This window comes from Diabrotica undecimpunctata, unplaced genomic scaffold (assembly GCF_040954645.1).
Source record: "Diabrotica undecimpunctata isolate CICGRU unplaced genomic scaffold, icDiaUnde3 ctg00000859.1, whole genome shotgun sequence".
NCBI classification, from domain to species: Eukaryota; Metazoa; Arthropoda; class Insecta; order Coleoptera; family Chrysomelidae; genus Diabrotica; species Diabrotica undecimpunctata.
Genome location: NW_027312016.1, coordinates 36021 through 43224, shown reverse-complemented (window position 1 = coordinate 43224; position 7204 = coordinate 36021).

Below are 7204 nucleotides of genomic sequence, written 5' to 3'. Positions count from 1 at the left end.
GCCAAGCACGCTACGAGATGCCTACAAGGCATACAAGGCATAAACACTATTTGAAGTTCTGTGTTCAAACAATTCATATTCAAAACCAAACTATTCTCTTTAAAATATATAGCAAATCACAAATAGCCTTACGCTTTTTTGATTTTCTCCTGTGTGTCTTTGAAATTAAATGGTTGACAAACGTGACCAAGATCTTGAGAACTCATTGTGATTTTTGCTAAAATATGATTTTAACACAGTCGACATGATTTTAAGGCAGTAGGAGACGAGACTGAAAGATGTCAGTACACTAACAGAGAGGGTTGCAGAGACGTACAGAGAGTAGCAGAGGCGTACAGAGGGTAGCAGAGAAAGGAGCTGTGGGTATCTGAGACATGCTGTGACGAGGTGTGACATGAGTGGGGTAAGAGAGAGAGAGAGTTTGATGTGTGCTAACGCATAGGTTGTTTTTTAGCAGACGTTGTTGTACGTTTATTACCCCGGTTTGTAAATTTTTTAAAATGATTTAATCCATCCATGCCCATTCGGCAAAAATGACACCGAAAATGAACGAGGTTGTGTGTATAGGGTTGACCCATACATGCTTTATACTCACCACAATTTATACATAGTAACAATTTCATGTAGTGGTACACCTTTACCATTCCATATACCATCTGAAACAACAATGTCTTTGTAATTTTACGCAAATTCTGCAGTGCTGTGTATCACATAAAAATTCTTAGACGATCGGTTATCACGCATCGACACATAGCGCATTTATCCACAATGTAGCCACAGTCTGTACATGTGACAAGATGCCTACAAGGCATAAATACTATTTGAAGTTCAGCTTTTAAACAGATTCTGCAACACTTATCAGTGTTAGCACGAACCTCTGCGCTCATTAATAATATACACATATCTGTGTGCACTATGTACTTAAAACCCGAATAAAAAAAGCCTTCCTTTGCTAAATCTTCAGCATCTCGTCGGGGTTGTGACTCAAAAGTCTTTAATCTTACTTCGTACGAAGATACATCTGTCATGGCTACAAATCGCAAAGCTGACCCATTAAAGAAATAACCAGCCTTCGCGTACTGACATGCATCGTCGCCGGACCATTTAGCAAAGGTGTTTAACCGTTCCTCGTAGGAAACTAATTTTTTTCTTTCACTAAAAAGCTTTCTAAAAAACATGTTGCTTTATGTTTTTTCATCGGGATGTCTGTAGCCAACCACTTATTTACTGATGTGTCACAGAATTTACATCGTACTTTATCATTATGACCTGTGTAACTAAAGCCTGCTATGCTCAAATGTATAGGTTTTATTGGGTGGGAGATGGGCCAGTTTTTATAAGAAGTCAATCGTTTAGATAGTGAACGATATTCCAACAGCTTAGCTGACATGACTAAAAAAATGACACAATTTAACAAAACGCCTAAAAATAGTCTATTGATTAAAATGACAAGGATGATGGAAAAACCAGATTCAGCAAAGCCTTTACTACACAATCTATTCATATTACATTGAAATATTTGCAAACTCCTTGCTGGCGAACCATTACATTCGTGGCCTCCTTGTGTGATGAAATTAAGACAAAACAGCTAGGTGATCAGCAGAAAGACAAGAGACACAGCTGGCCAGTGAAACAACCGGATAGAGATACCATCAGAGACGTTGTCATGGTCAATTTGTAGTCAGCGCTATCATCGTACAGTCATCCAGTACACAGCATCAAGTCTGCCCCATCAACACATACGACCTATAGTCTGCATCGTCCTGTGAGAGACAAGTCAGCCTGTACTCAGCAGCCTGTCATTGTAGTCATCGACCTGTGAGGACCAAGTCATCCTGTACTCAGCATTCAGTCAGTGTCCTGTCAGTGTCCTGTCAGTGTACTCATCTACCTGTGAGGACCAAGTAAGCCTGTAGTCAGCGTCTAGTCAGCGTCATGTCAGCGTTGAGTCAGCGTCACGTCAGCGTCAAGTAAGCCTGTAGTCAGCCTATTGTCAGCCTCTAGTAACCGACTATAAATAGTGCTCTTAACTAGAGAATCAGGATTCAGTCGTATGATGTCGAACAGAGAACATCGTATTACGCAGCTTGCTAAATTATTAGACAAAAGTACCAAGCTCTAAAAAGAATGCAGAGTGATCAGCAAGAACAGCTCGAAACAATTTTAACACCTGAACCTCTTACAGAAATCAACAATTATCTGAACACTATACATCAATCGGAGAAGCATGAAGACACCTGCGAACATCAAAACAATACGAATCAGTCGAACAGCGATCACCTTCAAAAATATTGGCAACATTCAGCGGATATCGATAGAGCTTTCGGGCCGCAGTATATTTGGGAGACTGATAAATGGGTATTGAACAATATGGAAATAAAATTTACTCCTAAACATATAATGCTTAACGATAACCAGTACAAAGCTACTCCTGGCTTATATAATTTGCTATTCTACAAGAAACCGCAAGACTTTACACCAAACGATTGCATTAACTATAAAAAAATATTAGAAGTCACAGGTATTTATCGAGATTCACCGAGGATATTTGAGACATCAATCATTCCCAGATAAATTCAATAAAATCATCAAACCCCTGTATGTTGAAGAAGAAAGAAGAAGAAAGCCCTCTTCAAAACATTTGCCGGGATGGACGAGTTCAAATGGTGAAGCAAAAAGAAAACACACACCGGTGGAGCAGCTAAAGACCAAACATGAAGCTTCAAATGAAAACGTCAAAGCGAAAAGAAAAAAACATTTGGAAAGCAGCACACCTGTTGACAAGTCAAAAACTAATCAGAGTCCAGAAAGTGGACAGGTATACGAGGAATTGAGTAAAATATGGCACCTCTATAATGAAAACAATGATCCGAATTTCCTAGTAGAGGGACTTAAAACTATTTCAAAAGCCAATGCCTTAAATGGAAAGGAAGCAGAATTATTAGTGGACGAATTGCGCCATCTAGATAATATTGAATAAAACAACCGTTGGAAGATTGATTTGTACTTACATTTTGTATATGATTTTATATATTAAAATATATTATATGAAAATTGGTATTTTATTTGCAATTCCTCCTCCGCAATTATTGTTTTTTCTAAAAGCCTGGTAAAATACTAACGTCGTCTACGTGCTACGCAGGTAGGCCATTTTAAGCATCCAATAATTAAAATGTATTGTGTGATACTATTTTTAAAACACAGCTGTTTATCACGGGCGTAACCGCAGGTCGGTAGTTCACCTTATCTACAAAAGCTGTCGTGTTTATAAACACGAAAAAATCCTACTGATTATCTTACAGGCATAAACACTACTAACCTTAAAATATCTTAGACATCCGATTTTATAAAAAACAATAAAAACCATAATTGTACTGTACATACATAACAGACTGTAAAATTGAATTGAAAATACAGGACACACGCACATGCTATTTTGTTTTACATTTATGATTTAGACGATGGACAACCGTTTTGTATGTTCGGCCACAAACCCTACATTTTAAATGCTGCTTCATGTGCTTCTTTGAAGAAGGTCTGTTGTAATATTTACACATATATACATGAACTCTTTTCTTAAGAATTAATAAAGAATCCATCTGAAAAAATAACCCTGAATAATAAAAAAGCCACCAAGTCTATTTTCTATAAATGACCAAAATTGCTGGTTGGCATATACAACGACAATATTCTAGAAAAGTTACGAAGAATATGTATTCAGAGAGAAGAAGTTAAAATATCTTCAGAAGACACATATATTTAAATGTATACGGATAGCAAGCAGGAAAAACTACAAAAAGACCACTCCCTAGAAATCAAGAAGGCTAGATTTTTCGGTATTTCACAAATTCAAATAACAAAGAACTGTTATGTAGTGATACACAAAAAGGAACAGCACAAACTTTTGTCTATACACATACGATGTGTCTGTCAGATACAAACTATAGAAAAAACACGCAAATTTAACGATTAAACTGCCATAGAAACAAGAAAGGGTATGTAACAGAAAACTTTTGTCTATACAAATACTAATTATGTGCCTATCAAATACAAACTATAGAAAACACAGGCAAATTTAACGATTAGACAGCCATAGAAAACAAACAAGGGGATGTAATAGAAAAAACTTTTGTCTATACAAATACTAATTATGTACCTATCAGATACAAACGACAAAAGCAAGAACACTAGAAAATTCAAAAATGCAGAAGAACAGACGCAGCCATTTCGTACATAAAAAATGACTATGTGCCTATCAGATACAAACTCTAGAAACAGAACTGGTGAAAAACTTTTGTCTATACAAATACTACTTATGTGCCTATCAAATACAAACTATAGAAAAAACAGCAAAAACACGCAAATTTAACGATTAGACAGCCATAGAAAACAAACAAGGGAATGTAACAGAAAAAACTTTTGTCTATACAAATACTAATTATGTGCCTATCAGATACAAACGACAAAAGCAAGAACACTAGAAAATTCAAAAATGCAGAAGAACAGACGTTGCCATTTCGTACATAAAAATGACTATGTGCCTATCAGATACAAACAACAAAAGCAAGAACACTAGAAAATTCAAAAATGCAGAAGAACAGACGCAGCCATTTCGTACATAAAATGACTGAATATCAAGGGTAAGGTATAGAAGTAAAAAATGCAGAAGAAAACAACATATTGTCTACAAAATATTATTAGCCGGCTCGATCATAAAAATGTCTGAATATAAAAAACATAAAGAAGGTAGAAACACACAAAAGAAATTGTAACAGAAAACATATTGTCTACGAAAAATTGGAGAACATTTGAAATGTGACATACCATAAAACGAAAAAATCGTAGAAAAAACAAGTACTACAATGTTATGTATTTGCTGTTTTTGTATGTCGTAACGACATGGAGACAAACTCTAGAACAAATCAAAACTGGAATAAGCAATACAGATTAGCCACATACTAGATTGGATACATGAGCAGCTAGAGTCTGTAGAGCTATATCACTAATCTGTATATTCGTAGCTGCTTGTATACGAACCCGCACAAAAGGAAAAATGACCAGCGCACAACAAGGTAATAGACACGAACGGAGCCCTAACACTATAGAATATATAAAAAATATATCTCTGCTTTATAGACATGAAAAACCCATTTAAAAATCACACAACCATGTACTATTCATGAGGGCAAGAAAATACAAAAAAAAAATATTAACGCTTACCTTGTATTCCTTTGTGCTTCGCCTATTTAAAAAAATTTTAAACTGTTTGTTCTTGTGTAGTGTAGTGTGATGTACAATTTTATGTTTATGACAGTCTTTGATTGTTGGATAGGCCAAAATTGACGAAATGTCCCTGAAGATGGTCTAGGAAACGAAAGTACTTGGGCAAGATTTAATTAATAAACTGACTCGCTGTTTGACTCTACTGTAACCAAAAGCAAAAAGATCTATAAGTACGTACAAGGAAAATTTAGAACCTTGTTTGTAAATAGTAACACATCACCCTCAAGCAGACAACAAAATACAAAAACTATTAACGCTTACCTTATATATTCGCAGGGTACTTGATGAACTTCGGGGTGTGTCGTATTAACTAGCACAAAAAACTAGACGTTGCTGTAGAACAAATTCGCAAACTGATTGAAAAACTTAATACTCGATCTTTTATAGAGACTTTTTTGTGGTATGCCATCGTTGCTGTGGTGGAAAATCTTTTTTAACAAATCCACCAATATGACCATAAACCTTTTCCGTTTTTTCATTAATCGGTTTATTCTACGGTCGATTACGACCAAATTTGCCTTCTGTTTTTTTTCAAATAACTTCCTATGCAGCACACCTGGATTTTACCAATTTGTTTAACCGTACCGAGATATTAGATACAATAGATAATTTTAATATTAGAACATTTTATCTATTATGAGTAATGACTAAAACCAACATGTTTTTTCCATTTTTTTCGTTAAATTAATTATTTTTTATTTTCGAGAGACTTTGACATTTACAAAATTTTTTGTTTTTTCAAATTGAATTAATAAACGACTCTCGCATTTCCTTTGTATTTATGACCGGTTTTAGCCAAGTTACAGATTTTTACAAAAAACTTTTTCACGTTGGGGACATAGTCAAAATTCGAAGTATTTTTACATTTTTTGTTTTTTCAAATTGAATTAATAAACGACTCCCGCATTTCCTTTGTATTTATGACAGGTTTTAGCCAAGTTACAAATTTTTACAAAAAAACCTTTTCACATTGGGAACTTAGACAAAATTCGAAGTATTTTTACATTTTTTGTTTTTTCAAATTGAATTAATAAACGACTCCCGCATTTCCTTTGTATTTATGACTGGTTTTAGCAAAGTTACAGATTTTTACAAAAAAATTTTTCACATTGGGAACTTAGACAAAATTTGCAGTATTTTTACATTTTTTGTTTTTTCAAATTGAATTAATAAACGACTCTCGCATTTCCTTTGTATTTATGACTGTTTTTAGCCAAGTTACAGATTTTTACACAAAACTTTTTCACATTGGGAACTTAGACAAAATTCGAAGTATTTTTTACATTTTTTGTTTTTTCAAATTGAATTAATAAACGACTCTCGCATTTCCTTTGTATTTATGACTGTTTTTAGCCAAGTTACAGATTTTTACACAAAACTTTTTCACATTGGGAACTTAGACAAAATTCGAAGTATTTTTTACATTTTTTGTTTTTTCAAATTGAATTAATAAACGACTCTCGCATTTCCTTTGTATTTATGACTGTTTTTAGCCAAGTTACAGATTTTTACAAAAACTTTTTCACATTGGGAACTTAGACAAAATTCGAAGTATTTTTACATTTTTTGTTTTTTCAAATTGAATTAATAAACGACTCTCACATTTCCGTTGTATTTATGACTGTTTTTAGCAAAGTTACAGATTTTTACAAAAAAACTTTTTCACGTTGCGGACTTAGTCAAAATTCGAAGTATTTTTACATTTTTTGTTTTTTCAAATGGAATTAATAAACGACTCCCTCATTTCCTTTGTATCTATGACTGTTTTTAGCCAAGTTACAGATTTTTACACAAAACTCTGAGATAGCGCGTGGACTTAGTCAAAATTCGAAGTATTTTTACATTTTTTGTTTTTTCAAATGGAATTAATAAACGACTCCCTCATTTCCTTTGTATCTATGACTGTTTTTAGCCAAGTTAC